Here is a 10,399-nt window from a genome sequence, read left to right as displayed (position 1 = left end):
AGCTTCATGGCGCTGCACAGCGCTTCACTCGCATTACTATCATTATGTTTATTGTTATTTCCATTATCTGATGGACAACTTCATTTTACGCACGACTGGTGCTTACGCCAGAGAACCATCGCGTAAAACTCCGGTGTGGAACACGGGACATTTCTTGCCTGCAACAGGACAAGAATCCCAGTTCGTGACTTTAATATACACAAAGGTGACTCACAATTGACATCTTTAAATGGCTTTGAGAGGGGTTAATGAAGACACTGTGGACCTGCCACTGGAAGCAAAGCAGAGAACCAGCGAACAGCGGGTCGAAGCGCTGCTTCGTTGCTTCAAGCTTCAAGCAGACCCACTGCAGTCGGCAATCAACGTAGAGAAATGATCATTTCCAGATAAACACCCTCAAAAACAACAGCTGCTCCAATGTCATGAACTGAAGGACCAATAAGGGAATTGTTAAACTTTCTGGCTTCCGTCCAAGCTGCATTCAATGTGCATCGGAAAAAAATCGATGCAAGCAGGGTTAGACACCAGAACAACAATGCGATGATTTGCGATGCAACACGATTCAGCCTGCCAAATCAATCAATCAATCAACTTTTTTCTTATATAGCGCCAAATCACAACAAACAGTTGCCCCAAGGCGCTCCATATTGTAAGGCAAGGCCATACAATAATTGTAAGGCAAGGCCATACAATAATTATGAAAAACCCCAACGGTCAAAACGACCCCCTATGAGCAAGCACTTGGCCACAGTGGGAAGGAAAAACTCCCTTTTAACAGGAAGAAACCTCCAGCAGAACCAGGCTCAGGGAGGGGCAGTCTTCTGCTGAGACTGGTTGGGGCTGAGGGAAAGAACCAGGAAAAAGACATGCCGTGAAGGGGGGCAGAGATCGATCACTAATGATTAAATGCAGAGTGATGCATACGGAGCAAAAAGAGAAAGAAACAGTGCATCATGGGAACCCCCCCCAAATGAATGATGCACTCACATCACGCACGTTTGTATCTAGATACTGATTCGTATCCATTAATCTCCACATCCCTATAGTGTATGTATGTATGTATGTATGCAGAAACCCCCCCCCCAACATGCACAACCTCCTCTCCTTACACACACACACACACACACACATACAAATATTGATTCTATTGTATGTATGTATGAGACAATGCTCCCCCACACACAACCCTCTCACAACCCCCACCACACACACACACACACACACACATTTTTCTTGTTTTTGCTACTATTAATAACAATCCTAATAGAATTCAACTGGACCATTTTGTTCAAAATTCAAATAAAAAGCAAACAAACAAACAAAAAAAAACCTACTCAAGACTTTGCTTTGCTTTCTTTGAAGTCACCATTTCTGCAGCTTCTTCTGCCGGTCCTCTTTGTGCTGGTTGTCCTGACTCCTCTGTGGATGCCGCCCATCTCTCTGGCTGAGTCTCTGCAGCAGCTTGAGTTCTGATGCATTCTTTCCTGGTCTCTGCTCTGTAGGTTTTCTTTGGGGTGTGGATTTTGGAAGGAGGCCACGTCTAACAGGTCACCTGCTGTAGGGTCACAGTGTTTCTCTCTTTTTGTCTTGTCTGTGTCATCTTAAACTGGGCTCACGACAGCATTGCTGAAAAGATGGAGATCAGGCTGGAGATATGACAGACTGGACATCTGTAGACTTCAGTCCAGGATCTGAGGGTCGTGCTGACTGAGCCCAAAAACATCCCAATTATTAATTGTTTTGGTGTTTATTCACCTGTTGATGTTGGTAAACTGCAAGAACTCATATGACCACACATATAGCTCCGCCCATTTTCACACACACTCAGATACAATTTAAGTATTAAATTCTTGGCATTTCCACCTGCATATAAAATATTCTGTGAAGAAAACCTGGATATTGAGGTGATTTTTCTTGTAGATAATGCTTTTATTGAAGCCGGTGTAAATGTGATTTATATGGTGCAGCACAGTGAGTACGATCTCACATCATTTATCTTTAATGCTGCCTAATTTCCATCTATTAATTCTGGTGGAACAAGGAAGCAGTCAGAGCGAGGAGGGAGGAATTAGACTGGATCACGAGGAAGCGGCTGCAGCAGTGGGGGGTTATGGGAAATAACAATGAAGCCAAAATGGTTCAATTAGCCTGTCAGTTTACATCTTAAATCAGAATAAATGTATCATCATTTTATGCATAGATTATCTCGGTTTAACGGCTCTTCAGACGCAATGCAAGAAGTAAAGTTGTAATCTTTCTTATGTCTACTGTAAAATTGGAAAAAGAACTCCTTCTGCAGGATTTTTTTTATCGCAGACCAGAACGCTCCACATCAGCTACAGGGACGGTGTCACAACATCAAACATCTTGTGAACTCTCGTGCAAAATTAACACTAATGACAGACACCGGCAGTTTTCTCCTGTGCAGGGTAACAGAATGGTGCTATCAGTGTGCAGCTAATTATCGTGCAGAAACAAATTATTGAGGAAAACCACCAACAGAGGAGCAATCTGATGCTGAGCACATACAGGCAGAATATAATATCTGTTTGCAAATGAACTCAGATGCTTGTTTGCGCTGCGTAGCCAAATTAGCTGGCATGTAATGATTGCGCTAGGCTAACTAGCTGTGATGTAGTTGGGCTGTCCATACCCAACTTAGAACTACCTCAATCTCTCTACAGAACAGTCTTAACATCACATTAAAACAGCCACAGTCACCCCTGAAGGCATTTCAGTAAGTGTATCACAGAGCGGCTGAAACGCCAGCTTACAACAGGAATTGAACGTGCAGAGTGGCAACAGCTCATAGCAAACAAAGACGAATGGACGGCAAAAATCAAGTCAATGGCAGACTTTAAAACATCCAAAAAGAACATTTAAAGGGGAAAAGTCATCCATGCACCAACTGTGGAAGACTGAGCAAATCAAGAACAGGTCTCCATATGAACAATTCATTTATATAGTGCCAAATCACAATACAGCTGCCTCAAGGTGCTTTATACAAATAAGGTCTAACCTTACCAACCCCTACAGCAAGAACACAAGGCAACAGTGGTAAGAAAAAACTCCCTCTGATGGCACTGAGGAAGAAACCTCAAGCAGACCAGACTCAAAGCGGTGACCCTCTGTTTAGGCCATTCTAACAGTTACAAGGTTTTTACAAAGTCTTACAGTGCTGAAGAAACAGAAAACAGGAAATCAAAACAAGATGACATAATAACAAAATTCCATGCAGGGGTCACACAGCAGTCCTCATGCCATCAGTGAGCCTGTTCCCATGGCAACATCCATTTCAAATGCAGCCTGCAGTGTGCAGTCTGCATTTGAAATAGGAGGAAGTTTAGTGATGCCAAAAAATTATTATACTGTAACTATTTGAGAGTTGGAATTGCCAAAAACAGTAAACAGTTGGTTACTATATGATAATTTTTTGGCATCATCAAAAAAAATATCACACAGTAACCAACTAACTGCAACTAAATCAAAGCCATTTTTTTTTTTTGTGATGTCAATGTAAATGGTAAGTGGTAAATGGACTGCATTTATATAGCGCCTTTCCATCTGCATCAGACGCTCAAAGCGCTTTACAATAATGCCTCACATTCACCCCGATGTCAGGGTGCTGCCATACAAGGCGCTCACTACACACCGGGAGCAATAGGGGATTAAAGACCTTGCCCAAGGGCCCTTAGTGATTTTCCAGTCAGGCGGGGATTTGAACCCAGGATCCTCTGGTCTCAAGCCCAACACCTTAACCACTAGACCATCACCTCCCCCCTGTCTTTGCTAGTGACTGAAGATCCAAGATTTTAGAGCCCTGTTTGCTGCCTGTGTCATTGTATGGTTGTGAAACTTGACCTAAAGCAAGGATTGGATGTCTTTGGTACTCGGTGTTGTCAGAGGATTCCTTGGGCACTGTTGGAATGACTTTGTATCAAACGCGTGATTACTACAAGTGACTGGGATGAGGAGGATCACTTGCACTGTGAGGAAGCCTCAGCTACGGCTTTCTGGCCATGTGGCCTGTTTCTGTGTGCAGAAGCAGAATGCCAAGAGGATGACCACGTTTCTCCTGGCTGCAGCAGATAGATGTTTATTTTAGAGATGTGGGAATGGACCAGTTGTCTGCTTGGGTGGTTGCCATCCAGGACCCAAGGCAGTTCTGTGGTGTCGTACCATCAGTGCATGCTCCCAGACTTGAGTTAACTATGATAAATTTAGCCCTTTGTACAATTAATGTTCAATAATGTTAAAACCTCCCAAGTGTACAGTGTTTATGGGATGGATTAGGTCTCCAGCTGTGTCAAATGTGCTTATGTCGAATAAAACAAATGCATTAAAAATTGAACTTAAAAATAACTGACAGGTTGGAGGCATTTTTTGACAGCTTCCTGCCTGGTGTGGTTTCCTACTGTCCGGTTCCATTTGGTATGGCCATCAGTAGAAGCATTTGGTTTAATATTTTCGGGGCATCATCTAGCCTTGCTGTTGTGTTGGATCAGTCTCTTGCATTCATTCATTCACTTTTGTACTTACTTATTTCATTTAAGGGACATGATGGGGAGCTGGAGCCCATCCCAGTGTTGACTGTTGGGACTAGTCGCCAGTCCATTACAGGGCCGACACTTACAGACAGACAAGCACATTCACATCTAAAGTAAAATTAAAGTCACCAGTTTACCTAATCTGCATGTCTTTAGAAATGCAGCACAGCACAATTTATTCCACAGGACTGAGGTCTTTAAGTACTGACTCTTAATTGGTTCATTAGCATCAGCTTTAATCTCTAAACAAAGCAAATGCTTCCTATTAGTCATCAGCTTTTAACTAATACGACCTGTGTACGCTCCTTAAATCACCAGTTCTCCCTCACCTACTCCTGTTTGCAGATCACTGACAAGACATCCCTTCCTCCACCCCACTGCCACCAGTTGGTCTCCATCCTCTACCTGGGGGTAGGCTCTGCCCCTGTCATTTCCAACAGCTGGATTGCCAATCATCTCAAGTCTACTCTCTGCCATGATGAGGACCAGCACGAAATCTGCTGCAACACAGACTATAAGTAGGGAGGAAGCTGAAGCACCAAGAAAAAAATCCACACAAACACCATGCATAAAGGACCAGTTGGGAAGCGATCCCAGAACATTCTTGCTGTGAAGCGACAGTGCTAACTGCTTAGACACCGTACCACCCCCAAGTGTTTTACCCCCAAGTGTTTTGCAGTCTGAAGCCTAACCTGTCCTCCCCTTGTCTCACACAGTGGAGTTTACAGCATATTGCTAATTCAATCATGGTTGCTTTTAAAGGTTTGAGAATGTTTTGTACTTGAAGATGTTGCGTAGGGTTTGTAAACAGCCGGCGCACACTGCAGTGAACATTACCACAAATTATTACTAATTTATCAGCGTTGCAGTTGAACCTTTTAGAAGTTAGAAAAGCTTTGTGAGTGGCTGTTTGAAGGTATTGTGTGTTTTTCAGCGAAGCAGCAGCCTCAGGCTTCACTTTGTAAAACAAGCTGCTCCCTCTGTGACCTTAACCTGCAATATTTACCCAGAATGCATCCAGCTTGCCACAATAATAAAAGTAATCTCAATCCAAATGTCACAGGCAGCGGGCAGAGACGAGAAGGTTTTTAAATGGTGGGAAATGCTTGTTGAAGCCTGGGGCGAATGTTTGCGACGTTGAGGGGAGCAGGAAGTGGGGCGCACGCCGCCTTTAATGAAACGATGCTTCTCATTATGTCGCCATCTGAAAGGTAACGAGAGCCTCTTTCTCCAGGTAATGGATCTTCAATGTAACAACTGTGAGAAGAGCAGCATCAGCCCTGAGTGTGATGTTTAAAGGCGACAAGAAAGACTGAAGGTAAAAAGTGCTTTCCTCAGCCACTATTCATAAATTTACATCCTGAATCTGTTTGATTTTGCCAAAAAATCAGAGGCAATCTTACCAAATATTTCTGAGAAATTTGGAGGTAAAATAAAAGCCATTCAATTTTGAGTTGTGGTTGAGGTTACATCAGGGAACATGTGCTGGTGCAGGATCTGGATGACAATAAACCATGTGAGAGCTCCAGCAGCAATAGTATCTTGATATTTTGTACTTACTGGTGCAAAAACTAAGCATTAACCCTCTGGGGTCCGAGGGCATTTTTTGGACAGTTCACTCACCTGGCATAAATGATTTATTATTGCTGTTAACAGCTTTCCCTGCAACCTACAATCAAGTTTTATGTCTCTTTTTTTTCAGGACAACCTGTGCTTTCAGAATATATATGTATTTGTTGTGTTTTATAAGTGCAATAAAGGTTTACAATCAAAAGTAGGCAAGGAAAAATTAAAGCGAAAAATAATTTTCCACACACATTTATTCAAAACACACAGCAAACTATAATAAACAACTGTTTTGACACTTTATAAAGGTAATTTGAGGTCTTGTGTAAAAGACTGTGCAACAAAAAGGTTCAAACAATGAACACAAATGCACATTTTGAACAATATATACAAAATGGTCTGTGCGTTTTGTTGTCCATTGATATGGTAAACAGTGCTTCACGCAGAAAAAGCAACAGAGTTATCCAGTAACATTCACATGCAAACTAGTGGAGAAATCCTGATAGTTACACACGCTTTGTTTGAGCATGTGAGATTGTCATCAGAGGCTCTCCGTCTGCTCCTGCTTTCACTGATCGCTGTGCGTAATGGCGCAGGGCACACTGAGTATGTACTAATAGTATGTACTCATTGGAGCACCCAGGGGCTATTCAAATGGGCCAACTAGTAACACATCACTCCTGAAAACAATCTTTGGCTTTTCACGTGAGGTAAATCTGCCCTACGATTGGATTTTGGAAAACCATGTGATGGTGAACCAATTCCGATTGGACACTCACATTGCGCATGTTATCACACAGCTTCTATGAGGACTACAAAGATGGCCAATGGCTGGCTCGAAAGTGCACGGAGTTAACTTTTCAGCAAAAAAAAAAAAAAAGTAAATTTCTATCTCATATCATTCAAAAGTTATTTATAATTTAGTAAAGCCTCGTCTTAGCCGTCATATACGACGGCGCCGGCCCCAGACGGTTAAAAAGTCCAGGTCAGGTCTTGTAGTATCCCGGACATCCAACACACTACAAAACTGCTAAGGGTCCTGGATGGCAACCACTGAGGCAGACAACTGGTTCAACCACACCTTTCAAAAGTATCCAGCTATATGCTGCAGCCAAATGAAATATAGGTGTGTCTTTGGACATCTCCAGTCACTGGGGTCCTCAACACTGAGGAACCTGTGTGCAGAATCATGCCTTGAGAAACACAGCATTGCCAAATGTTCCTTCACCTTATCTGAATGTCCTTAAGTACTCATTCCAGCGATACTCAGGGATTCTGCACAGCACAGAATATTTAATAACAAACACATTAAGATCTAAGGTTCCCAACCATACAGTAAGACCGGAATAACCAGGACTTTAGAGACTTGGGGCTTTCATCCACCAAGATCTTTGTCCAGTGACCAAGTGACACCATGAGCTCCTGCCAGGCATCTCTGGATCTCAGAGGCCAAGGCCCAGAGACAGAAATGTCATTGCTAAAACAAGTGAAGATGGAAAAAGGTCAACCATTTCACAAGACACACTTTTGTAGTGCAGCAAGTTATTGAAAGACTGGATTTTAGCCATTATCAAGGACAATCACAGACCCACCCTCTAACTCCTCATTTTTCCCCCTCTCCAATCAACTTTTTAATCAAACTACGCTGTTCTTCTGAAAAATGTCTTTGAATGTCCCATTTCAAAGAGAAAAGCATGTTCAACAGGTGCTTGCTTCATCCTTACATAGGGGACACCTGATTCACACTGGTACCTTGTTTCCCATGTAACAATAAGAAATATACTCAAAACCTAGATTAATCTTTTTAGTCACATAGCACTACTATTATTCCGAACACTACTGTATGCCTTCCTATTAGTTGAGAGCTGATGGCAAATAGGAAACACTTCCTTTAACGCTTCATTTAATTAACCGATTTTGAGTGGCTGCTTGACGAATGTACGCTGCGCTGCATTTCCACATGAAGACTGTCAGCATCACAATTACAGGTTTTGTATTCCACAAGTCAAGGAACTAAGAATTAATGGAAAAACTCCTTCATAATGTCTGAAATACAGGTTTTGCTACACACAGTTCTATTGAGTCTCCCTGTTTAGTAAGACACGCCCACCTTAAAGCCATCCAAACAAATCATTCCTGAAATTAAATATTGTTTGACTCACATGCTGCAGCTGGTCCATGCTCCCCGGTAAGGTCTATTCGAGAGTACTGGAGAGGAGAATTCGACCGATGGTCGAACCTCGGATTCAGGAGGAGCAGTGTGGTTTTCGTCCTGGTCGCGGCACACTGGACCAGCTCTACACGCGCCATGGGGTGCTCGAGGGTTTATGGGAGTTCGCTCAACCAGTCCACATGTGTTTTGTGGATCTGGAGAAGGCGTTCGACCGTGTCCCTCGGGGCACCCTATGGGGGGTGCTCCGGGAGTACTGGGTCCGGGGTCCTTTGCTAAGGTCTGTACGGCCGCAGCAGGAGCTTGGTTCGCATTGCTGGTAGTATGTCAAACCTGTTTCCAGTGCACGTTGGCCTCTGCCAGGGCTGCCCTTTGTCACCGGTTCTGTTCATTATTTTTATGGACAGAATTTCTAGGCGCAGCCAGGGTGTCTGGTTTGGGAACCACAGAATCTCGTCTCTGCTGTTTGCAGATGATGTGGTTCTGTTGGCTTCATCAAATCAGGACCTTTAGCGTGCACTGGGGCGGTTTGCAGCCGAGTGTGAAGCGTCCGGGATGAAAACTAGCACCTCCAAATCCGAGGCCATGGTTCTCGACCAGAAAAAGGTGCTTTGCCCTCTTCAGGTTGGTGGAGTGTCCTTGCCTCAAGTGGAGGAGTTTAAGTATCTCGGGGTCTTGTTCACGAGTGAGGAACGGATGGAGCGTGAGATCGATAGACGGATCGGTGCAGCATCTGCAGTGATGCGGTCACTGTATCAGACCGTCGTGGTGAAGAGACAGCTGAGTAGGGGGCAAAGCTGTCGATTTACCGATCAATCTACATTCCGATCCTCACCTATGGTCATGAGATTTGGCTCATGACCGAAAGAACGAGATCGCGAGTGCAAGCGGCCGAGATGAGTTTCCTCCGCAGGGTGGCTGGGTGCTCCCTTAGCGATAGGGTGAGGAGCTCGGTCACTCGGGAGGAGCTCGGAGTCAAGCCGCTGCTCCTCCACATCGAAAGGAGTCAGTTGAGGTGGCTCGGGCATCTTTTCTGGACGCCTCGCTGGAGAGATGTTCCGGGCACGTCCCATTGGGAGGAGGCCCCGGGGAAGACCCAGGACACGCTGGAGGGACTACATCTCTTGGCTGGCTTGGGAACACCTTGGGGTTCCCCCGGAGGAGCTGGGGGAGGTGTGTGTGGATCGGGAGGTCTGGGCGGCTTTGCTTGAGCTGCTGCCCCCACGACCCAACTCCGGATAAAGCGGAAGAAAATGGATGGATGGATGGATGGATCGATCACATGCTGCACATTGCTGGGGTGTGAGACTGGCATTGTGTGTTCGCCGCTCCTCTGGTTTTCTCCAGTTTTCTCATTGTAACTTGGTTTTTAGTGTGATTTTTTTATCTTTGGGTATGCGCTTGATGTGGTTCTTGGTCCTTCAGTGTGCATTTTTAGCAATTTTTGATTGTTTAGTGCCTTGTTTACACTGCATGACACCGCACTTCACTCCCTCAGCTAGCGCGATGCTAAGCTACTCTGCAGTTGAGCTACGGAGCCTGAACAACAACGTCCCTCGGGACATTCTCGCTATCAGAGAGCTTGGTTTGCTCCGCCGACCTCGCTGCGTCCACAGAGGCTCCCGGAGAAAGTTTGTATTCCATCGGACTGGGTCGTCTGTGCCGGTTATCTGGTCAGCTGAGCGCAACGGCGCTCGGCGCCCACGTCATCAGAGCACTGCAGCTTCTGGGACTTGTAGTCCTGATGTGACGACAGTGGTTTCTGACACTCTCCGGGCGCTGGATGGAAAACGTGGAGTGGATTTTAAGCTACTCAGACCTATTCAAAGATGTTAGTCTGTCAAACCAACAGAAGTCTTCAGTTTGGGTCTCATTAACATCAGATCACTGTCCTCAAAATCCCTGTTGATCAACGATCTAATTATGGATCATCACTTGGACATGATTGGGTTATGTGAAACCTGGCTCAAACCCACAGCTGTTCTTCCTCTGAATGAGGCCTGCCCACCGGCGTATACATTTGGTCACGTGTCTCGTGGTGCGAAGCAAGGCGGGGATGTTGCCTTTATTTATAAATCCAGGTTTACCTTATTGACTGTTGGGGGTCATAAATATA

Source organism: Thalassophryne amazonica, chromosome 11 (assembly GCF_902500255.1).
Source record: "Thalassophryne amazonica chromosome 11, fThaAma1.1, whole genome shotgun sequence".
NCBI classification, from domain to species: Eukaryota; Metazoa; Chordata; class Actinopteri; order Batrachoidiformes; family Batrachoididae; genus Thalassophryne; species Thalassophryne amazonica.
Note: the sequence above shows the minus strand (reverse complement) of the source record.